This window comes from Arachis duranensis, chromosome 6, assembly GCF_000817695.3.
Source record: "Arachis duranensis cultivar V14167 chromosome 6, aradu.V14167.gnm2.J7QH, whole genome shotgun sequence".
NCBI lineage: Eukaryota > Viridiplantae > Streptophyta > Magnoliopsida > Fabales > Fabaceae > Arachis > Arachis duranensis.
Window position 1 is genome coordinate 42,756,607 of NC_029777.3, and position 25,540 is coordinate 42,782,146.

The 25,540-nt window shown below is 37.5% G+C and overlaps 1 long non-coding RNA gene and 1 other non-coding gene across 7 annotated transcripts; both read right to left on the bottom strand.

Annotated features, from left to right (window-relative positions):
* Positions 1-12,002: 12,002 nt before the first annotated feature.
* On the bottom strand, positions 12,003-12,106 carry LOC127739949 (small nucleolar RNA R71). The gene has a single exon (XR_008000691.1). It is a non-coding gene; the product is annotated as a small nucleolar RNA R71 (small nucleolar RNA).
* A 6,646-nt stretch (positions 12,107-18,752) lies between these two features.
* Positions 18,753-23,054, bottom strand: LOC107494044 (uncharacterized). 6 transcript variants are annotated; one of them, XR_002363913.2, is made up of 6 exons: positions 22,616-23,054; positions 22,331-22,374; positions 21,094-21,370; positions 19,726-20,989; positions 19,300-19,432; positions 18,753-19,153 (listed from the first exon to the last, which is right to left on the bottom strand). It is a non-coding gene; the product is annotated as an uncharacterized LOC107494044 (long non-coding RNA). The 6 variants fall into 6 exon arrangements; XR_008010654.1 differs by having other exon boundaries at positions 19,726-20,356; positions 20,938-21,370; positions 22,616-23,052; XR_008010653.1 differs by having other exon boundaries at positions 19,300-19,395; positions 19,726-21,370; positions 22,616-23,053.
* Positions 23,055-25,540: the final 2,486 nt, after the last annotated feature.

Sequence of the window (25,540 nt, forward strand, 5' to 3'; positions counted from 1 at the left end):
AAGAGCAGGGCAATATCATGATGCAAAGTGAGGTTGGAAGCAAATTTTTGCTAAGTTAAAATCTGGGCGCTCACAGCATGACCATGCCTACTTCAAAGGGTTATAACTTGAGCTACAGACGTCCAATTGATGTGCTTCTAGTTGCGTTGGAAAGCTGACATTCAGAGCTTTCCAACGATATATAGCAATTCATATTTGGCGTACAATTGGGGCATGAGTGAAAGACAACTTTAAGGGCCAAAAATAAGCGAAAATAAACCAAAGTGCTTCCACCAAGGTTCGAAGCTGGAGCCTCACTCCAAAGCAAAGTAGCGCTCATTATTCTGCTCTGCCCTCTTGGAGAGCAGGGCAATGTCGTGCACTCTTCATAAAAATTCAAGGAAAATTGTTTCCCCAAATGCTTTCACCAAGGCTTGAACTTGGGACCTCCCCTTGGAAGCACCCATTGCCCTGCCCACAAGGAGAGCAGAGCGCTACTCCTTGGCACGCACATGGGCATGCATGACACGGGCATCCTTGGCGCACACAAGAAAGCTTGGGTGCGCGCATCACAGCACAGGCAGAGGCAAGGCACGCACAAGACACCACTGCCCCGCTCTCTACAAGGGCAGGGCAATCCCCTGGTGCCTCACTATACTCAGCACGCAACATGCATCCCCACACAAAGCTTCACTGCTCTACCCTCCACCAGAGCAGAGCAGCCTCCTGGGAGCAACATGGGCCAAAATTCAACTCAAATTCCATTTAAATTCAATTCCTCTCCAAATTGAATCAAGGCCAACCAAACCCATTTCTCATCAAATCCAAACCAAGCAAAGCCCACATCATCACTCAAAGGCACATGGATCAATTAGATTAGGATTTTCATTTTAATTGTAATTTGTTTCAATTTCATTTTATTTTCATTTTGTAAAAAGCCTATATAAAGGCATCACTCTCATTTCAGAGGGGAGCTCGATTAAAGAGGCTAGCTCCACTAGGGAGCATTAGGAGTAGTAGTAGAGAGTTCTCTCTTTAGTTTTTCTCTTTGTTTTGAAATTTTGGATTGAGGTTGGAGAAATTCTGTTTCAATCTTTGATCTGAAATCCATCTTTGTTCATCTACTGCATAATTTCTAAGAATTGAAAGTTGAATCTGAGTTTTCATTTACTGCTTCCATCTTCATTTCTTCTTCAATCTGTTTGATGTTGAATCAAGGAAGGGCTTGAGATCTAGATTTGTTTTCTAGTTTCTTTGATTCCCTGAGATCTTCAATTTTATTCTGCAATTGAGTTAAGTTCTTGGCTACTCTTCTGTTTTTACTGTTCCATTGGCTTTCAATTTACTTTCAAGAAATTTTAATTCTTCTGCACTTGTTCTTTATTTTACATTCCTGTTCATGATGCTAATTTACTTTCCTGCAAGTTAAGCTTTCTGCAAGAGTTCTGAGTTTTGATCTATTGCTCTCTTTAATTTCCAGCACCCAACCCCCCTTTACTTTTCATGCAATTTACATTTCTTGCAATTTAAGTTTCAGCTAATTTACTTTCTTGTTCTTTAAGTTTCCTGCCACTTTACTTTCTGCAATTTAAATTCCCTGCAAATTTACATTCTGTTGCTTAACTTCACACAATTCATTCAATGTTAGCTTGACTAAACTAATCACCCACTAAAGTTGCTTGATCCATCAATCCCTGTGGGATCGACCTCACCCATGCGACCCGGTACACTTGCCGGTTGGATTTATGTGTTTGGAAAATTTGATTTTCCACAAAAACACCCATCAACCTCATAAAAGGATGGCCCACTACCGACCTCTTCACAAAGAGCTCAGAAGATCTCCACAGAGGCCCAAAGAGGCCTAAAACAAAGAACCACCGCCTACTAGGAAGTGGTTGACCAAAGATATGATCTCACCCACAAAAGATAAGATAAGATAACAAACTTATCTCAAGGAAGACCGTCAAATACCACTATAAGTACACTGGAGCACCCAGGTATAACTCATACTCCAATTATACTAAAAACCTGCCTAAAGCCCGTACTGACTTAAGCATCGGAGTCTCTTGTAGGAACCACCACCCTCCGGTGATCGAGGACCCGCGGCACCTCAGCTCCAACAAGTCAGACATAGCAGACTCAACCGAACCGGAAGATCTCGTCCGAGATCGACCCCAACATTTTAGGTAACCCTTGGAATAGTGGGTAATGAGGTTATGGTGGTTGATGGTAAGGTTGTTGGCCTTGGGAGGGTTAGTGATAGTAGACTTGTTAGTTGGGATAAGGTTGAGCTTGAGTTGGTTGATTCCACCTTTGATGGGAGTTATCCCTCCATTCTTGACTTTGGTTTTCTCCATAGTGATGAGATCCTTGATTGCCTTGATTGTAATTTGACCTTTGTGGGTAAGAATTTGCCACCGCCATTGTGTTGTCTTCTTGGATTTGAGGGCTGATGACATATCATCATGTCACATTTTTCTATGCTTTTTCATACAAGAAATTGATGATTAATGCTTAAATATTGCATTCTTTTGTGTTTAAATGATATATTTCCTTGATCTTTTGATTTTATAAATTTTGTAGGAAATGAGTGAAAAAAAAAAGCAAAAAAGCACAAATTAAGCTCAAAAAGAGAAAAAAAGAATTTTGGGCACACTTTAAAGTTTGAGCATGCTTTAGAACCTTAGGCTATGTTTTTAGAAGCGTGGCCCATGACCATGAAGCCTTGGCCTTATTATCATGCATGCATGCATTTAATTAAGATGAGCTTTACGGCATTAATGAAAGCATGCATGCATTTGATTAATTGATATCATCATTGGCATTGAAGAATGAATGGCATGCATGCATTATTAAAGCCAATGAAAGAATGCATTAAATGAATGCATGCTTCGTTGGCTTAATTCATTAAATGAATGCCACGGCCATGCATGCATAAAGCATTTAATCATTAGTGCTAATTAGAAATGAATGCATTATTTAATCAATGCCAAGGCGTTAAAGTAAAGCATGCATTTAATTTATTTATATCATCATGAACCATGCATGCATTGGCATCATTATTTGAAAATGGATTGAACAAAAGCTTAAAGCAATAAACACTAACGCTACGTTCATAATCAACACGGAGCGCCCAAGAAGAGAGCAAGGCAAAGCGCTACTTCAAGGCAAGCGTTCATCAAAGGAGCGCTCCGTTCATTGTTTTCACTTTATTGGGCTCCTCATGAAAAAAAAGCAAGGCGCAATGTCAAGGAAAGGTGGAGCCAAGGATCAAACCAGGCACATACAAGGGAGCGCCACTTTGCTAAGCGCTATTGCAACAAGGAAATTGCCAACAATTGAAGTCACCAAGGGTCAAAATGCGGACCTTGTCCAAAGCAAGAGAGAGCGCTACGTGAACTTATGCTGCGTTTGTTTGCTTAGACATGGACACTGATACATAGATACGGTGGTACACATCCACTGTTTGTTTGTTGAGACACAAATTTCGAACGGACATGGATGGACATGGTGGTACACAGATACACACGGAATACATGTTTTTAGTGTCTCTCCTAAAAGCTGAGACACTGAGACACAACTTATGAGACACAACTTTTTTCACTTTTATCCCTAGTTAATTTCAAAAATTCTAGCCTTATCCCTACCTTAACCTTATCTTAACCCCTTTCTCTACTCCCTCTCCCTTCGCCGTCAGTCTTCTACCTCTCTCATATTCTTCTCCTTTGCCATAGATCCCGTCGCCACCGCCATGCCTCCACCCTCCGACGGTCCTCTCTCTCCATCACCGCACTCTTCTTTCTTGCATTCTTAAATTTGTGTCTCTTCCGCGCTCTTCTGTCGTCGCCTTTCTCAGATCTATGCCGCCTCTACATCACTGCCGCCACTTGTACAGATCTGCCGTCTTCCCTGTCCATTTCTCGCGACAGCATCACAGCACCGTCCAACCCACAGCGAGTCGCACCATCGTCCAACCGTTTCAACACAGCAAGTCATTGTCGCCATCCAACGCTCGTGACCTAGAAAATTGTAGCACTTTTCTCTGCTCCTTCTCTCACCCTCTCCCTCATCTCTTTCATTCTCCTGTGATTTTCTTTTTTAATTTTGGTTATGGTTACTGTGATTATTGCCTCTGTCTTCTCTGTCATTTTTCTTTTTATTTTTTTGAGATAAATGGTGATTATTAAAAAATTTATCAGTGAGTTTTTGGTAATTAGATGATGATGAAAATGATAAATCTGATAATGATAGTGATGGTGGTAGTAGATGGTGATGGTGACTGCGGATGGTGGTATTAGATGGTGATGGTGGCTATGAACGATGGTAGTTGTGGATACATTAGCGTTATTGGTGAGGATAAATTTATCATTTTGATAAATTTGTGTATACCAGTGTACTTATGTATAATATTGCCAAACAAGATAAAAATTTTGTGTATGTTCATGTCTATATGCTGTTGTGTCTTTGTGCCTGTGTCCATTGCTGATTAAGATAGCAAACAAACAGAGCCTTAGTTCATTGAGCGCTATGTTTCATGAGGAAATGGACCAAAAGGAGGGCACCATGGTTCGAAGGGGGAGTCCCACCCAAAGCTATTAGCGCTACGTTATCTAAGTAAACTGAGCGCTACGAAGAATGCTTCTCACGCATCAAATGAGCCAAGGCACAAAGCAAAGGGAACGCTGCGTTATTGCACTTAACCGAGCGCTCCCATAGAAGGTTCCCACACACCAAACCAACTTAAACCAAACAACCTTGACCCACGCCTCTAAACCAATTGGACCAAGGCCAACCGGACCCATCTCTCTTCAAATCCAAAGCAAGCAAAGCCCACATAATCACTCAAAGGCACAAGAACAAGCTAGATTAGGAATTTCATTTAATTTGTAATTTGTTTTCAATTTTAATTTCATTTTTATTTTGTAAAGCCTATAAAAAGGCATCAGTTTCATTTCATTAAGGAAAGGCTGGCTCTAATAGAGAGCAGTAGGAGTAGTAGTGTAGAGAGCTCTCTTTTAATTTTGTTTTTGTAATTGGGAATTGGAATTTGGATCTGAGTTCTTTCTACATTTTCATTTTGCAACTTCTGCTATATGTTCTTGGAATTTGAATTGAGATTAAAGAGCTTCATTGATTCTAAGTTTGAGAATCATTTTTTACCTCTTTTCTCAATTGTTCTAAGAGTTGAATTTGAGTTTAGTTTTCTGTTTTCATTTTCTTGCTTCAGCAACTTCTACTTTCTGTTTTGAGTTTTGGATTGAGATTGAAGAAATTCTGTTTCAATTCTTGATCTGAAATTCATCGTTGTTCTTCTGCAATATAATTCTAAGGATTGAGGAATTGGATCTAATTTTCATGTGCTGTTTTCATTTACATTTCTTCTGCAATATATTCTCTGTTTGATCAAGGGAGAAATTGAGATCTAGATTTGTTTTCTAATCTCATTGGTCCTCTTAGATCTTAAATTTTTCTTTTAGATTTCATGACTGAGCTGAGTTTTCTTTCTGTTCTACTTCTTCAAGCAATTTTCCATTTCTATTTAAGTCTTCTACAAATCTACTTCATCTTCTACTTCTCTACACTTTATAATTCCAGTTTTATTTTGAATCCAAATCCCCAAATCCTTTATTCTTCAAGCAATTTAAGATTCCCAGCAATTTAGATTTAGCAATTTAAGTTTCTTGCACTTTTGAGTTTTAGTCATTTACTTTTCTTGCAATTTAAGTTTAAGCTATTTTACTTTCTTGCACTTCAAGTTTCTGCAATTTTACTTTCTGTAGTTTAAATTCACTACAATTTCCTTTCTGTTGGTTCAATTTCATCCAATTCACCAATGTTAGCTTGACTAAACTAATCACCCACTAAAGTTGCTTGAACCATCAATCCCTGTGGGATCGACCTCACTCTAAGTGAGTTATTACTACTTGATGTGACCCGGTACACTTGCCGGCAAATTTTGTGTTGGAATTCGTTTTCCACCCATTAAGGGCACTCATCGGTGTAGTGACCGTTGCAAGCACAAATACCACAAGATCTAGGAGGTCATTCAATTCTAGGAGGTTGGGGTGGAGAAGATAGCAACATTTGTAGAATTTGTTGGCCTAGAGTGATTTTCCTTAACAAGATCATCATCTCACCAAGAGTCTTAGTCAAGATAGCATCACCAGAAGGTGAGACTTCATTTATAGCCTTCGATTCGGGATTTCTTAACCTTAAATGTTGAGTTGAATCCGCCAAGTACACAATGACTTCCCAAGCTTCTTGAGCGGTCTTGTTCTTAGTGAGAGATCCTCCATTTGAGGCATCAAGAAGGAGCTTGTCTTGAGGGATCATCCTTTGGCAAAAGTAACTTATGAGCACCAATTCATCAATGTAGTGGTGAGGACAAGCTTCCAACTTTTTAAACCTTTCCTAATATTCATAAAGGGTCTCTCCATCTCTTTGCATGATGCAAGAGATTTCCTTCCTTAGACGATCTGTCTTTTGAGGCGGATAAAATTTCTCAAAAAACTCCTTGTGCAACAAATCCCAATTAGAAATCACCTCCTCAGGTTGGGTGTAAAACCATTCTTTCGCCTTTCCCTCCAAGGAGAAAGGAAAAGCAAAAACCATAACCGCTATCTCATCCGAGCCATGTCTTCTTGTAGTAGAGCACACAACTTGAAAATCCTTCAAGTGCTTGAGAGGGTCTTCTCCCGGTAACCCATTATACTTCAAAATTGGCATCTAGATTCGGGTACCAAACTTGTACCGGTTGCAAGGTGATGTCCGGGGCTCTGGCCTCCTTTAAAGTAATTCTCCGAGGTGGCTCCGCCATATTGTTATCACCTAATTCACTCAAACAAATTTCACCAAGCCATTCCTACCTTATACATCTGAAATCACTCACAAACAGCATCAAGGCATCGAATGCAAGAAAAATGGAATAAAAATAGGTTACATTAGGCACAAAAGAGCATGTTTTCATTATCAAGTACAATTCAAGAGAAAAGCTCAAAAGCATGCTATTTAATAGAATAAGTGTAGGTTTATATGATGAAATCCTCTCAATTCTAACAAAAAATTATCGTAAAATATGGATTCATCAGAGGCCCTGGAGGTCGGCTAGCCCATGCATTTAACGCATGGTGAGGAGGTTGGCTGGTGCATTGGACGTGCAGGCAGGTACACTAGACGTGTGGTTGGAGTTGAGCCCCTTGAGGGGACTTTAGGTGACACGTTGAACGTGTCCTAGCTCACGTTGGACGCAAGCTTTGGAGGCATGTCCCTAGTAGCTCCTCTAGTAGCATGTTGGACGTACCTCTCTTCATGTTGAACGTGAGGCTTGCTCCATTAGAGGCACGTTGGACGTGCCTTCCTTAGGTTAAACGTGAGCTTGAAAGCAAGTCCTTGGGAGTCTCCTTGTTTGGTCCAGTAACCTTTCATGCTTGGTCCAGAGAGCTCTCTGTTTGCTTCCTCCTTCTCTTTCTCTTGAGTGTTCCTCTTGCTTGTTTCTTTTCATTCTTGTTCTCACTCATTTTCAATACTTTCCTCCACATACCAAAGCTCAAAGCAACTTCAAAAAAGATTGAATAAGAGGATCCACCTCCACACTTATAGCTTTAACTTGTTTCTTGAAAAATAGGAGCAGAGGGTATTATTTCTTTTTAATAATTACCCAAAAGTGACACTTGTTGAAAAGGAAAGGCTGATATATCTAACGTTGTGGGGGTTCCCTTCACAAGACATGCATCAGGCACCATAATTAATTATTAAGAAAAGTAGATAAAAGGGGCACCCAAATAAATAAGACAGTAAAGAATAATATTTAATAACACTGATGAAAGAAAATAGAAGATGCTAGTTGTAAACAATGGAGCAATGCAAATAGTGAAATGATTAGAAGAAAGGAACGGACAACATTGGTGCTACACGGTTAATTAAAATTAAAACTAATTAAATTAGTACCAACAAACACACACATATGCTATTCATCTTAACTAATAACCCACTAATTTAAATTTGATTAATGAAAGAAATAAAGAAGGTTTGGTTTTCATGACAAAATTTTGATGAATGACGAGGGGATATTGCTAAATCAGATATTGCATCTTGAACTGCATTCAAGATGGAATATGAAATTGGCACACTGCTACACTTTCATGCTAATAATGTTATGTCCACAAGAATAATTAAGGCTAGTGCATTGGCCGGTGCTACACTACTACACTTTCAATTGATAATCAAAACTTGAATAAGAAAAAATAGTTTTTAAGGGTTTTGATTAAAAAAGTTATTGTTTTTACCCGCTATATTAAAAATCAAGCTAAACTAACTAATGAGCGGATAATTTATACGCTTTTTGGCATTGGTTTTAGGTAGTTTTTAGTATGTTTGAGTTACTTTTTAGTATATTTTTATTAGTTTTTATGCAAAAATCACATTTCTGGACTTTACTATGAGTTTATGTATTTTTCTGTGATTTCAGGTATTTTTTGGCTGAAATTGAGGGACCTGAGCAAAAATCTGATTCAGAGGCTGAGAAAGGACTGCAGATGCTATTAGATTCTGACCTCCCTGCACTTGAAGTAGATTTTCTGGAGCTACAGAAGCCCAATTGGCACGCTCTCAATTGCGTTTGAAAGTAGACATCTTGGGCTTTCCAGCAATGTATAATAGTCCATACTTTACCTAAGATATGATGACCCAAACTGGCGTCCAAACACCCACCAGAGACCTTTTTTTGGCGTAAAACGCCAGAACTGGCACCAAAGCTAGAGTTAAACCCCCAAACTGGCATCCAATGCTGAAGTTTAACTCCAATGATGGCATATGCATGTGAAAGCTTCAAAGCTCAGCCCAAACACACACCAAGTGGGCCCCGGAAGTAGATTTCTGAACTATCTACTCATTTTCTGTAAACCTAGTTTACTAGTTTAGTATAAATAACACTTTTTACTATTGTATTGATATCTTTGGAAGACTTTTCGATCCTTTGATTAGGTCTTCTTCCCCTGTTTTCAAATTCTTATGCCATTTGGGAGGTTGGCCATTCGGCCATGCCTAGACCTTTTGTTCTTATGTATTTTCAACGGTGGAGTTTCTACACCTCACAGATTAAGGTGAGGGGCTCTGCTCTTCCTCATGAATTAATGCAAGTACTATTGTTTTTCCTTCAATTCACACCTACTTCTTCTCCAAGATATACTCTTGTACTTAATTCAGTTAAGTCAGACTGAAGGGGTGACCCGTGACAATCACCCACTATCTTCAGTACTCGCTTAGCCAAGATCCGCGTGCCTGACAACCACAAAGCGGTCTACATGATGTTCAACATAGTCATTGGACGCCAGCCAGAGTATACTCTCTTGGGTCTCTAATCCACGGATTCGCATCGTCTCTCCTGACAACAGAGCATCCGACCCCGTGATTAGGATCTTTGTGGTACAGGCTAGAATCAATAGACAGCATTCCTGAGATCCAAAAAGTGTAAACCTTGTCTGTTGTATTCCGAGTAGGATCTAGGAAGGGATGACTGTGAGGAGCTTCAAACTCGCGAATGTTGGGCACAGTGACAGTGTGCAAAAGGATCAATGGATCTTATTCCGACACAAATGAGAACCGATAGATGATTAGCCCTGCGGTAGCTGTGCCTAGTATTTTTCATCCGAGACAAGAAATCCGATAGTTGATTAACCGTACAAAGACCGTAGCCAGACCATTTTCACTGAGAGGATCATACAGCTTTCCACGGAAGGGAGTGCGCATGATTGGATGGAAGCAATAGGGAAGCAGAGGTTCAGAAACAACAAAGCATCTCCAAACGCTTATCTGAAATTCCCACCAATGAATTACATAAGTATCTCTATGTTATTTTTCATTCTATTTATCTTTTAATTATTAACACCTCATAACCATTTGAATCTACCTGACTGAGATTTACAAGATGACCATAGCTTGCTTCAAGCTGACAATCTCCGTGGGATCGACCCTTACTCACATAAGGTATTACTTGGACGACCCAGTGCACTTGCTGGTTAGTTGTGCGGAGTTGTGAAAATTGTGATCTTTAAATTCTTCATTGATCTTCAAGTTGTTCTTGATGATTTTCCATGTTCTGATCTTTAAATTCTCCTGTTTTGTGTCTTTCCTTGTTTTTCATATGCATTTTCAAAATCATAGTGTTTGAACATTCAAAATTTCTAAGTTTGGTGTCTTCCATGTCTTTCTTTTCTTAAAAATTTTCAAAAATATGTCTTTTGTGTTCATCATAATCTTCAAAGTGTTCTTGGTGTTCATCTTGACATTCAAAGTGTCCTTGCATGCATTATTTGTTTTGATCTTGCATTTTTATGTTTTACTTCATTTTGTTGTTTCTCTCTCTCTCTCTTCATTAAAAATTCAAAAAAATAAAAAAGATATCTTTTCAAGTAAATAATACAGAGAAATTAAGATTCAGAACATAAAGCAGAAGAATCACAGAGAAAAAGAGCTCACTACTGTCAAAACGCTAGTAAAGAGGCACTTTGGGCGTTAAACGCCAGAATGGCTACCATTCTGGGCATTTAACGCCAGTAAAGCTATCATTCTGGGCGTTTAACGCCAGAAATGGTAGCATTTTGGGTGTTTAGAAAAACGTCCAATAAAGAAGGATTTCTGGCGTTTAACACCAGCCAGGATACGTGGCTGGGCATTAAACGCCCAAAGAGGTAGGATTCTGGGCCTTAAACGCCAGAATGGATAGCATTCTGGGCATTTAACGCCAGGATGACACAGGGGAGGTGATTTCGTTTCAAATTCAAATTTTTTCAAATTTTCATGTTTTAATTCATGACTTTTTGCATCAAACATATTTTAAACTTTTATTCTTCATGTTTTTATTTTTTGAAAATTTTCAAACTAATTTTTCAAAAATCTTTTTCTTAATCTTATCACATATTTTCAAAAATATCTTTTAAATTCTTGTTAGTCAAGTCATCAATTTTAAAAATAAAATCTTTTTCAATCATATCTTTTCAATCATATCTTTTTAAAAATCAAATATTTTTCAATCATATCTTTTCAATCATATCTTTTTAAAATCAAATTTTTTCAATCATATCTCTTTTAATTTGATTTCAAAAATTTTTTTCTAACTTCTCATCTTTTCAAAATTATTTTCAAATCTTTTTTAACAAATTACTATTTCTTATCTTTTTCAAAACCACCTAACCACTTTTCCACTTACAATTTTCGTAAATCACTAACCACTTTTTCAAAAATCTTTTTAATTAACTAATTATTTTAATTTTAATTTTTGAAAACTCTCTCCCTTTCATCTCTTTCTATTTATTTGCTAACACTTCTCTTCTACTTATAATTCGAACCCTCTCTCTCCCTCTGTGTTCGAATTCTTCTCATTCTCTCTTTACCTCATTCTTCTTTTCTTCTGACACATCAAGGAACCTCTATACTGTGACATAGAGGATTCCACTACTCCCTTTTGTTCTCTTCTTTTTTATATCAAAGAATCTCTATACAATGACATTCTTGTTAAAGCTGATCTTGAACCTGAAAGGACTCTAAAGAAGAAGCTAAGAGAAGCTAAAGCACAACACTCCAGAGAGGACCTTACAAAAAAATTCGAAAAAGAAGTAGACATGGCAGCCAAACCCAACAACAATGCCAGAGATACAAGAAAAATGCTTGGTGACTATGCTGCACCAACTTCCAACTTCTATGGAAGAAGCATCTCAATTCCTGCCATTGGAGCAAACAACTTTGAGCTTAAGCCTCAATTAGTATCTCTAATGCAGCAGAATTGCATGTTTCATGGACTTCCATCGGAAGATCCTCATCAGTTCTTAGCTGAATTCTTGCAGATCTGTGATACTGTTAAGACCAATAGGATTGATCCCAAGGTCTACATACTTATGCTTTTCCCTTTTGCTGTGAGAGACAGAGCTAGAACATGGTTGGACTCACAACATAGAAAAAGCTTGAACTCTTGGGATAAGCTGCTCAATGCTTTCTTGACCAAATTCTTTCCACCTCAAAAGATTAGCAAGCTCAGAGTGGATGTCCAAACCTTCAGACAGAAGGAAGGTGAATCCCTCTATGAAGCTTAGAAAAGATACAAGCAATTAACCAAAAGGTGTCCTTCTGACATGTTTCCAGAATGGAGCATCATATGTATTCTATGATGGTCTATCTGAAATGTTCAAGATGTCATTGGACCATTCTGCTAGTGGATCCCTTCATCTGAAAACACCTGCAGAAGCCCAGGAACTCATTGAGATGGTTGCAAATAACCAGTTCATGTACACTTCTGAAAGAAATCCTGTAAATAATAGGATGACTCAGAAAAAGGGAGTTCTTGAGATCGATACTCTAAATGCCATATTGGCTCAGAACAAAATATTGACTCAGCAAGTCAATATGATATCTCAGAATCTGACTGGATTGCAAGCTACATCCGGCAGTACTGAAGAAGCCTCCTCTAAAGGAGAAGCTTATGACCCTGAGAATCCTACAATGGAAGAGGTGAATTACATGGGAGAATTATATGGAAACACCTAAAATCCTTCATGGAGGAATCATCCAAATTTCTCATAAAAGGATCAGCAGAAGCCTCAACAAGGCTTCAACAATAATAATGGTGGCAGAAATAAGTTTGGCAATAGCAAACCTTTTCCATCATCTTCTCAGCAATAGACAGAAAATTCTGACTAGAGCCTCTCTAGCTTAGCAAACATAGTCTCTAATCTTTCTAAATCCACTCTCAGTTTCATAAGTGAAACAAGGTCTTCCATCAGAAATTTAGAGGCACAAGTGGGTCAGCTGAGTAAAAAAGTTACTGAAACTCCTCCTAGTACTCCCCCCAAGCAATACAGAAGAGAATCCCAAAAGAGAGTGCAAGGCCATAACTATAACCACAATGGCCGAACCTGGAGAGAGTGAAAAGGCAGTGATTCCCAGTGAGGAAGACCTCAGGGATGTCCACTGACCAATAAAAAGTTTCCTATTGAGGAACCAAAGGAATCTGAGGCTCATACAGAGACCATAGAAATTCCACTGAACTTACTTTTGCCATTCATGAGCTCTGATGAGTATTCTTCCTCTGAAGAGGACGAAGACATTGTTGAAGAGCAAGTTGCTCAGTATCTAGGAGCAATCATGAAGCTGAATGCCAAGTTATTTGGTAATGAGACTTAGGATGATGAACCTCCATTACTCATCAATGAACTGAATACATGGATTCAGCAGACATTGCCTTAAAAGAAAACGGATCCCGAAAAGTTCTTAATACCTTGCACCATAGGCACCATGACCTTTGAAAAGGCTCTGTGTGACCTAGGGTTAGGTATCAACCTCAAGCCATTCTCTGTAATAGAAAAACTAGGGATCTTTGAGGGACAAGCTACAAGAATCTCACTAGAGATGGCAGACAAATCAATGAAACAGGCTTATGGACTTGTAGAGGATGTCTTAGTAAAGGTTGAAGGCCTTTACGTCCCTACAGACTTTATAATCCTAGACACTGGGAGGGATGAGGATGAATCCATCATCCTTGGAAGACCATTCATAGCCACAGCAAGGGCTGTGATTGATGTAGACAGAGGAGAGTTAGTCCTTCAATTGAATGAGGACTACCTTGTGTTCAAGACTCAAGGATCTTCTTCTGTAGACATGGAGAAGAAGCATGAAAAGCTTCTCTCAATACAGAGTCAGACAGAGTCCCCACACTCAACTTTTAAGTTTGGTATTGTGAGGCCACAATCATGCTCTAAGCATCTGTGAAGCTCTGTAAGAGCTTTCTGTCAAGCTATTGACATTAAAGAAGCGCTTGTTGGGAGGCAACCCATTTTATTTATCTATATTAATTACTCTTTCATTTTATTTTCCATTGTTAGCCTATGTCTTCTTTAGGTTGATGATCATGTGGAGTCACAAAAACATCTGCAGAATTAAAGCAGGAATCAAAAATAGCAAAAAAATAGCACACCCTAGAGGGCGAGCTTACTGGCGTTTAAACGCCAGTAAGGCTAACAAAGTGGGCATTTAACGCCCAGTCTGGCACCATTCTGGGTGTTAAACGCCAGAAATGGCTCACAGACTGGCGTTTAACACCAGAAAAGGATGTCTGGCATCTAGCTGGCGTTAAACGCCAGTAAGGGTAGCAGAATGGGCGTTTAACGCCCAGTCTGGCAGCATTCTGGGCGTTAAACACTAGAACTGGCAGCCAGACTGGCGTTTAATGCCAGAAATAGGCAGCAGCCTGGCGTTCAATGCCAAAAACGCCGCACAGAGGGCGTTTAAATGCTAGAAAGGTGCAGGGATGAGAAATCCTTAACACCTCAGGATCTGTGGACACCATAGGATCCCTACTTACCCTAACTCATTCTCACTCCTCTTCACACCTTTCCATAACACCATTCCCCAAACACCATTCACCTATCAAATCCTACCCTCTTCCCCATAACCTCTTCACCACTCACATCCATCCACTATTTCCCATCATACAACCCACCTACCCTAACCCACTCGAATTCAAACCATTTTCCTCCCAAACCCAACCCCACCCACACGGATTCCCTCTCTCTCTTACCCTATATCTACCCCTCCTTACTCCTTCATTTTCACACATCACAAACACTACAAACCCCCCTTGTCCGAACCACTCCTCCACCTCCATCTCCTCTATTTCTTCTTCTTCTACTCCTTTTTTTTTTCTTCTTTTGCTCGAGGACAAGCAAACCTTTTAAGTTTGGTGTGGAAAAAAGCTTTACTTTTTGTTTTTCCATAACCATTAATGGCACCTAAGGCCGGAGAAACCTCTAGGAAGTGGAAAGGGAAGGCAGTTACTTCCAACTCCGAGTCATGAAAGATGGAGAGATTCATCTCAAAAGCCCATCACTAGAAAGAGGATGGAGCAAACAAGAGAGCCCACTCATGGGCCTCAACAAGCACATGAGGAAGTCCCTCATCAAGAAATCCCTGAGATGCCTCAAGGGATGCATTTTGCTCCAGACAACTATTGGGAACAATTCAACACCTCTTTAGGGGATTTGAGTTCGAATATGGAGCAACTAAGGATGGAGCACCAAGAGCACTCCATTATCCTCCATGAAATTAGAGAGGACCAAAGAGCCATGAGGGAGGAGCAACAAAGGCAAGAAAGAGACATTGAGGAGCTTAAGCACTCCATAGGATCTTCAAGAGGAAGAACTAGCCGCCATCACTAAGGTGGACCCGTTCTTTAATTTCCTTATTATCTGTTCTTCTGTTTTTCGTTTCCTATGCTTTATGTTTTGTCTATGTTTGTGTCTTTATTACATGATCATTAGTGTCTAGTGTCTATGCCTTGAAGCTATGAATATCCCATGAATCCTTCACCTTTCTTAAATGAAAAATGTTTCTAATTGCAAAAGAACAAGAAGTGCATAAATTTCGAATTCTATCTTGAAATTAGTTTAATTATTTTGATGTGGTGGCAATACTTTTTGTTTTCTGAATGAATGTTTGAACAGTGCATATTTTTTTATAGTGAAGTTTATGAATGTTAAAATTGTTGGCTCTTGAAAGAATAATGAAAAAAGAGAAATGTTATTGATAATCTGAAAAATCATAAAATTGATTCTTAAAGAAAGAGAAAGCAGTGAAAAATACAAAGGTTGCGAAAAAAATGCGAAAAATAGAGAAAAAGAAAGAAAAAGAAAAAGCAAGCGGAAAAAGCCAATAGCCCTTTAAACGAAAAGGCAAGGGTAAAGAGGATCCAAGGCTTTGAGCATCAGTGGATAGGAGGGCCCAAAGAAATAAAATCCTGGCCCAAGCGGGTAAATCAGGCTGTGCCTAACCATGTGCTTGTGTCGTGAAGGTCCAAGTGAAAAGTTTGGGACTGAGTGGTTAAAGTCGTGATCCAAAGCAAAAAAGTGTGCTTAAGAACTCTGGACACCTCTAACTGGGGACTCTAGCAAAGCTGAGTCACAATCTGAAAAGGTTCACCCAGTTATGTGTCTGTGCCATTTATGTATCCGGTGGTAATACTGGAAAACAAGATGCTTAGGGTCACGGCCAAGACTCATAAGTAGCTGTGTTCAAGAATCAACATACTAAACTAGGAGAATCAATAACACTATCTGAATTCTAAGTTCCTATGGATGCCAATCATTCTGAACTTGAAAGGATAAAGTGAGATGCCAAAACTGTTCAGAAGCAAAAAGCTACTAGCCTTGCTCATCTAATTAGAACTAAGCTTCATTTATATTTTGAGATTTATTGTATATTCTCTTCTTTTTATCCTATTTTGTTTTTGGTTGCTTGGGGACAAGCAACAATTTAAGTTTGGTGTTGTGATGAGCGGATAATTTATACGCTTTTGACATTGTTTTTAGGTAGTTTGTAGTATGTTTGAGTTACTTTTTAGTATATTTTTATTAGTTTTTATGCAAAAATCACATTTTTGGACTTTACTATGAGTTTGTGTATTTTTCTGTGATTTTAGATATTTTCTGGCTGAAATTGAGGGACCTGAGCAGAAATCTGATTTAGAGGCTGAGAAAGGACTGCAGATGCTGTTGGATTCTGACCTCCTTGCACTCGAAGTGGATTTTCTGGATCTACAGAAGCCCAATTGGTGCGCTCTCAATTGTGTTGAAAAGTAGACATCTTGGGCTTTTCAGCAATGTTAATAGTCCATACTTTGCCCGAGATTTGATGACCCAAACTGGCGTCCAAACGCCAATCAGAGACCTATTTTTGGCGTAAAATGCCAGAACTGGCACCAAAGCTGGAGTTAAATGCCCAAACTGGCATCCAAGCTGGCGTTTACCTCCAAGGGCTGCCTATGTACGTGAAAGCTTCAAAGCTCAGCCCAAACACACACTAAGTGGGCCCCAGAAGTGGATTTCTGCACTATCTACTCATTTTCTGCACTTTCCCCTGTTTTCAAATTCTTATGCAATTTGGGAGGCTGGCCATTCGGCCATGCCTAGACCTTTTGTTCTTATCTATTTTCAACGGTGGAGTTCCTACACCTCATAGATTAAGGTGAGGAGCTCTGTTGTTCCTCATGAATTAATGCAAGTACTATTGTTTTTCTTTTAATTCACGCCTACTTCTTCTCCAAGATATACTCTTGTACTTAATTCAGTTAAGTCAGACTGAATAGGTTACCCGTGACAATCACCCACTATCTTCAGTACTCGCTTATCCAAGATCCGCGTGCCTGACAACCACAAAGCAGTCTACATGATGTTCAATGTAGTCATTGGACGCCAGCCGTGGTATACTCTCTTGGATCTCTAATCCACGGATTTGCATCGTCTCTCATGATAGCAGAGCATCCGACCCCCTGATTAGGATCTTCATAGTATAGGCTAGAATCAAAAGACAGCATTCCTAAGATCCGGAAAGTCTAAACCTTGTCTGTGGTATTCCGAGTAGGATCTAGGAAGGGATGATTGTGAGGAGCTTCAAACTCGCGAATGTTGGGGGCAGTGACAGTGTGCAAAAGGATCAATGGATCTTATTCCGACACAAGTGAGAACCGACAGATAATTAGCCCTGCGATAGCTGTGCTTGGTATTTTTCATCCGAGACGAAAAATCTGACAGTTGATTAGCCGTACAGAGACCGTAGCTGGACCATTTTTACTGAGAGGATCATACAGCTTGCCATGGAAGGGAGTGCGCATGATTGGATGGAAGCAATAGGGAAGCAGAAGTTTATAAGCAACAAAGCATCTCTAAATGCTTATCTGAAATTCCCACCAGTGAATTACATAAGTATCTCTATGTTATTGTCCGTTCTATTTATCTTTTAATTTCAACACCTCATAACCATTTGAATCTGCCTGACTGAGATTTACAAGATAATTATAGCTTGCTCCAAGTCGACAATCTCCGTGGGATCGACCCTTACTCACGTAAGGTATTACTTGGACGACCCAGTGCACTTGTTGGTTAGTTGTGTTGAGTTGTGAAAAGTGTGATCACAATTTCGTGCACCACTAACACAACCTTAATAATCTATTTTATAAATTGATGAGATGCTATAATGTCCCACCGACCTTTATGAGAACTGCAACGATGGCGCTGCCATCTTCATGCCATCTCGAAGAAGAGACGAAGCCAGAAGAGAGATAAAAGAGGAGACGAAAACAAAGGAGAGCCCAAAGACACGGCGACACCACGAGCTCCAATAGACCTTCATCGGATGGAGACCTTCGACGGTGGCGGTGGCCGTTCTTTGGTGACAACGTCAGTGTTAGCGATGATTGGTTGCGCTAGTGAGGAAGAGGGATGAGAGCTGGGTCAGGGTCTTTGAGGAGGAGGGACTTGACTTTGAGAGTGGAAAATGCGGCGGCTACTACAAGAAAATAAGCTTTCTGCCACGCTTTTAAAGTGTGTCAAAAAGTGCTAAAAAAGGTGTCAACAGCTTTTTGCTACACTTTTTGAGCTATCGGCACGCTTTTGAAAGTGTCACATCCACAAGCGTGCCAGTTGCTCTATCGGCACACTTTCTTTTTTGCCATACTTTCAACTCTTTAAGCGTGGCTATATGTATTAACCTATCGGCACGCTTTAAAAGCGTACCAAAAAGTGAAAGTTATGGCTACGCTTTTGATGGGTGCCAATAATAAAAGATATGGTGTCGCTTTTGAAGCGTGCCAATAGTCAAAGAAACATGGACCTATTGCCACGCTTTTAAAGTGTGGCTATATCCCTATCAAATTAAAAAAATCTGGCATATGCTTTTACACGTACTCTAACACTCCAAAAACAATAAAAAACATTGACAAAAATCTGTGAATATCATTTAAAAAATTAATTAATGAAAATTTGTATTACATTAATAAATTTCAAACAAAATTAGCTATAACCAAAGTAGTTATAAAATACATTGGGATAAAAAATATCAATACATATAGAACTTATTAAAAGTCATTAACTTATTCTATATCTTTGTCATTTTTTTTTGTGTAGAAAATAAAGAAATTAAAAAATAAATATCAATAATCCAAATATAATATTGTTGAGTTTCGCGGTTTATAGGCAGAAACTCATGCTGCTAAATCTTGTAGCTCACAGCATTATGCTTTAGAGAAAGGAGATGGCCTCTTGGAAGAACTTCTATCATTTTTGTAGTGCTTGAGGATTTTGTATTCTTCATGCATGAATATCAATGCAGTTTCTTTACTTCCCATTCTTCTTACCTGCAACAAGTTTAAAAGAAATGCCATGAAAACACACTCAACCATTTTATCTTCATTTAATAATGATTTCAACAAGTCTAAGCACAACAACACAAAACATACTGCAGTTTTGTATTGTAACAGTCAGCTTGAAAATGCTGTTATACCTTTCTGAAACCACGATCGCCGGACAGTATGCTGTATGTGTCGCTCATGTCTTTCTAAGATCTCATGGACGGTGTACCTTTGAGATATTAAAGGTCCTGAAAAATCAACCGTGTCTCCTTGATCCTATGAACTCTATAATGAAAGGAAGTAAATGAAAATAAAGTCTCAACAAGGATGCATAAATTGCATAAAGCTAAAACAATGCTTGATCCATTTACGCTCTTGAGAAAAACAAAATTTCTCTTTAAAGTCAAATAATTGCTTAGCGTATAGCATTACAAGTTCCAAATTTCATATATATCAGATACTACAAATCAGCTTATCAATGAAAATAAGACAAGATAATGTAATATCTCAATCACATAATTCTATCCCTTAGACTGAATAATGTTATCAATGAAGCTGGAAAATTAAAACTAACTTACTAGGTTACTTCTCTTGGATAATGAGTCTTCTCTGTGATAAAGTGTCATAGATAGTTCTTGTGAATGGTACTCATCAGAAGTACCAAATCAATCGGGACAATCAAACTTAACCTCAACCTTAAAATTCTATAAATTTCTCATCAAGTACAGATCAATGAATCATAATTTTCAACACTATAAAACACAGAAACAACTCAAATTCTCAGGAAACAGAGGAATCAAAATCATTTGCTAAACAAACCATGCAGATTAAAGTTCAGATCAGTTCAAGGACATTTGCTAAACAAACAGAGGAATCAAAACCATGCTCAAATTCTCAGGAAACAGCTTAAATTCTCAAGAAACAGAAAAATCAAAATAATTACAATCAATTATCCTGAAAATATACAATTGAAGAAACAAGTTCACAATTCATAGTTCAAGTTCACAGTTCAAAGTTCAACCATTTTGAAATCACAGAGAGGGACAGAGAAAGGGTAGCCATATACCTACCTAGATTTATTAACAAGAGAATTAAAATGGGTGATGCAAACAAACAAAGAAGAGACTCAAAGAGGGACAGAAAAAGAAACAACCTCATGAATATATAATGTAGAAATTGATCTGATCAGATTTGCCATCACTTTGTGCACTGATAAAAATAATAATAATAGTAAGTAGAAGCAGAAGTAAAAGTATTGATATGAGGTGCTCCATTAAATGATTCACATCTCACCATGTAAACATTTATATATATCAACGAGTTAATTGCCTTCCGGATTTACCAACTTAAATATTAGATTATACAAGCCAATGGATTCGTATGTATTAGCCAACCAACTGTTGCAAGATAAAATAAGGAGCATGATAATGAATTAAGCAGACATATAGACCAAACACAAAAGGTTTAATTCTTGCAAGAAAGAGGATTTTATAATTTCAGATATCATTGCATCTCCACCATCACAGTTGCAGTTTTATTTACCTCTTTTTACTGTATAAGATGAAGAATGAGTTTTAATAATACCTATGCACCCCTTCAACAAACTAAAGCATGCATAACAAGCATTTTGTATTGAAACATTTTGACAAGTATAGTAACCATCAATTAAGACATTTATTTCCAGTTTAGAAAATCTTAATATCAAGGAAATATTAATTAAGAAGTAATGGCTAAGTCCAATTGCGCTGACAGTTAAGTACTATTTTTCTTGCCAGAACATGCAGTACGACCTCACAATGCATATATCCCATCAACACAGTTCATGGCAGCAACCCTTATAGCCTGAAATGAAATTCAAAAGATTGAAACTTTGGATAAAAAATAACAAAAACATAATATAAGATGAGTACTCAAATCACGATAATGTTATCAGTATGAAAAAATACTAGAATCACAATCCTCAGTAAGAAAGACTCAAATCACAAATGCTCAGCACAAAGGTCCTTGACGAGTTTAACATAGTCAGGTTGGTCACAATCCTCAGCAAGAACAACGAGCTGAGCAGTGCGCTTCTCAATCACGTTGGCACCCTCACAAAGGCCTTGTGCAAGACCACCATAAGCAAGTGACTTCCTAAGTGTTAGCTGTAAGGCAGTCATGATATTCATTGGCTCGCCGATGGCAGGAGCTGCTGCCTCAGCTGCCACAACAGGACCTTCTTCACTGCAGATTAAGAGTATAATAAAAAGGGTATCAACTAACTACCATTTTGGCTTTCAAAAAATTCAAGTTTTGACAAAATGACCCTTCTGAAAGAGGGAGAAAAATGGAACTTTGGCTCCCCAAAGATGATTTCAGTTTGACAAAATAAGTTATTTTCTTCATAAGTGGCAAATAGCTCGTGCATTTGATTCAAATTTTTTATTGGAACAGTTGAAAAATTATATAGAAAGTTCATACAAATAATCGAAGAAAAATTCAATCTCTAGAATCCTTTTCCCAATTTTCTTTTTTTTTTTAAAATTTTTGCCATTCACAAAGGAATAATGGCCCAAAATAAATTCACTTAGCATAAAACCAATAAATTTGAAAAATGGAGAAATCTCATTTTTCTATGTAGGCTTGCAAAATACTGTGTCCCTCCCTATTTTTGGAGAGAAAAATAGTAGCTTAATCAAATAAAAGAAATGGTTTGTCAGTGGTGGCCGGTAAGCTACTCAAGATATCAAGGGCACAACATACAAATAGAAGAATCATGATAACTACAACAACCTAAAATAGCTAACTTTGCACATAGAGAATTAAAAAAATACAATACAAAAGACTAATCAAATCATGTGGGACTTTACTTTTAAAGCCAATTCCACAAGGGATGAAATTAAATTGCTAGAACTATTTATTCTTGATTATGAATAGATGGGAAAAAACCCTATATTCCCCGTCAAGAGTGTCACTCTTAATTTGAAAAAAAAAATGTAACTCCATTATGTCCCAAATTTTCCATATATTGACCCAAAAAAAATCTGATCCAATACTAAAAATTAGTTTATTGTGTTCAATTTTCAAGTCAATTAGATTGCAAGCAGTATGCAAAGTATAATATGAACAACAACACGACATTAAGAACCATACAGGAAAGAAAATTGAATATATAAGACATGAGATAAATAAAATGGAACATACCCAGACATCCTTGTTGATAGGAAAAAAGAGCGATCTCTTCTTCACTGTACAGGGAAATAAAACAACAAAATATACCGAAAAATCAGATCTTGTGGTACGAAGCTTTACAACAAATATTTTTGTAATTTTCGTAGAATAAACATTAACAGTACAAACATATGATAGTACCAGCTACTCGTTCAGGACTTGACAAGAAAATCATCGCATGAGACAATATATTTGAAAAAATAAACGATGAAATAATAGAACGTGAACGAATTGGCAAAAAGGAGAGGGAAGGAATACCTTGAGGACGATGAATAGGTGCCGAACGAGTTTCCAGTGAGCCACAGAGAAAAACGCGAAAAACCTAAACGTTCTTATTCTTTTTTTTGGGTAATTAAACTTTCCTATTCTTTGGGAGGGTACGCCGACGGAGGCAGCACAGATTGAAGTTTCCAAGAGTTACAAAAGAGGGATAGAGGGTTGCAAGTTGAGAGAGGGCTACAAGCTGAAAGATGAAGATGGATTCTCAGTGATGAAGAGGGCTGCGAGCTGAGTGGGCTGCGAGCTGAGAGAGGGCTACGAAGGTTTAGGGTTCTTAGTTGAGTGATAAAGATGATTCGAGGGTTTGGGTTCTCACTTCTAAGTGAGGGCTGTTTTGAGTGATGGATGTTCTAAAAAAGAAATTAAGTGTTTGAGTGAGAAATTAAATTTCAAGTGGGAACTCTATGGTCACGTTTGTTAGGGTCCCAAATAATTAGAGGATCTAGACATGCTTTAAAAATGTGTCCGTATCCTCACAAACTAGGCATGCTATAAAAGCTTACTTGTTTTCTTTTATGGAGCATGTCAAAAAAAATGACAAATCATAAATCAGTGGCCACCCTAATAAAAGCGTGTTAAAATTTATCTATAGCCACAACTTTGAAGTGTGGCAAAAAAAGCGTAGCCAAATTATAAATCAATGGCTATCCTCATGAAAAAACGATACTGTTTGGGGATCGAATTGGGGAGTTGGAGGAATTGAAAATGGAAAAAATGATACCATTTGGGAGGGGCAGGGTTCGAAAAATTTTTTGAAAAACCTGTGACCATAGATATTTTAGGTCACCCGTTTTCGAAAAACGTGACGATAGACCTTTTTAGGTCATTCTTAAAAATTGTGACCATAGACCACTTTAGGTCACTCTCAAAACCGTGATCGTAGACCCTTTTAGGTCACCCTTTTGTAAAATCGTAACCATAAACCCTTTTAGGTCACCCCCCAAAACATTGACCATACATACCTTTAGGTCACCCTAAAAAATCGTGACCATAGACCCCTTTCAGGTCACCTCCAAAAGGCGTGACCATAAACTCCTTTAAGTCACCCTTTTTTGAAAAGCTGTGACTATAAAACCCTTTAGGTCACCCCCAAAACCATGACCATGGATCTTTTTAAGTCACCTACAAAAAATGTGATCATAGACCTTTTTAGGTCATCCCTCAAAACTGTGACCACAAACCCTTTTAGGTCACCCTTTTTTGAAAAATTGTGACTGTAGATCCCTTTAGGTCACTCCCCAAAATGTGATCATAGACCCTTTTAGGCCATCATTTTCTAAAAAATCGTGACCGTAGATACTCTATGGTCATCCATTTTCTAAAAACCATGACCATAGTCCTATTTTTTGTCACGGTAAAAAACTGTGACCATAGACCCAAAATGTTGTAGTGATAAATAAAGTAACACACCTTAGCATCGTTGTGGCAGTGCCTACAATCAAAAGCCTCATCACAACATAGTGCTCTAATAGAAAACCTCAACACAAATACAGAGATTCAATTTCTTAAATTTTGCTATTAGACAAAAATGAACAAAGCCAAAAGCAAAGAGCAACGAAAATAGTACAAAGTCAATAATTATATACATGTCAGCTTCACTGGAAGACTATGTTATTATTGTTGCCGGAGAAGTTACCAAAGGAGGAAGCGATGAGAAAAGACATTATCACTATCGATTTAGTGACTGATTAGTTTATAATAGTAATTTTATCGCTATCTAGCAATCGATTTAACGAGCACAGCCTTAGCGATCGAATTAGCAACCAACCAATTACTCCATTTTCCTATTCGTTGCAAAATCGGTCGCTAAATTAAAAAATAGTGACTAAGAGTCCTAAAGATATTACTTCTTTGTTTTGGTTGTTAATTCATTCACTAAATTAAAAGATAGCGACTAATTTTAGTGACCAACTTTATGTTGATTGTATCAAAAGTTTATCAGTCGCTAATTCAATTGCTACTAGTGACTAATTTTATTAATCGTTAAAATCGATTGCTTAATGTAATTTAGGGACCAATATTTTTCTTTTGTCCAAGAAATTATATATCGGTCGTTATTAACGACTAATTTTTTTAGTCATTAAAATTGGTTGTTATTCTAGTAATTTCTTGTAATGAAAGAGAAAGAAGAACGTCAATTTGCATGGAACATGAAAAGAGAAAAACGTAAGAAAATTCTCTAAGTGGGATGGAGAAGATTAAAAAAAATTAATAAAACAAGAAAGAATTATCACAGTTAAAATTTTAAAATTTTTATACTTCTTGGATTTTCTTTTTAAATGTATATTTTTTTTAATTTTTTTTAGATTGTGGTGGAAACTAATTAATAGGTGTATAGTATGAAAAAAAATAAAAAATATGAGATTTCTAGAGTAATTTTATAATTTGTAAAAAAAAAATTATAGTATGCTTAATTGATTAGGTTATCAAAATTTAGGTTGAATTAAGAATTAAGTTAATTATAATAAATTAATTAATTTTGTTTAATAATTATTAGGTATATATCATAAAGAATAATTTATATTTTATTTTAAAAAATATTAAATAAAATTCATTTTATTTAAAGAATATTCTCAATAGAATACTTTTCAGAGTTCTTCCTAAAAGCTCTTATTTAACTTTGAATATTTGTTTTTCTGTTTTATTATATGGAGCTACTCCGATAAAAATGTCTAAAATGTTTTTTTAAAGATATTTTTTATTAATTAATTTAATATATATAATCGATTAAATTGTGTAATTTTTGTCAAAATTAGGCTAGACAAATTAATTTGATCGAAAAATGATGAATCAAATTTTGAATCAGTCTAAATTAATATTATTTTTTATAAAAAATATCTACAATACCTCTGATCTATTATAGAAAATAGCTAAAATACTCTTAATATATATATTAATTTCGAG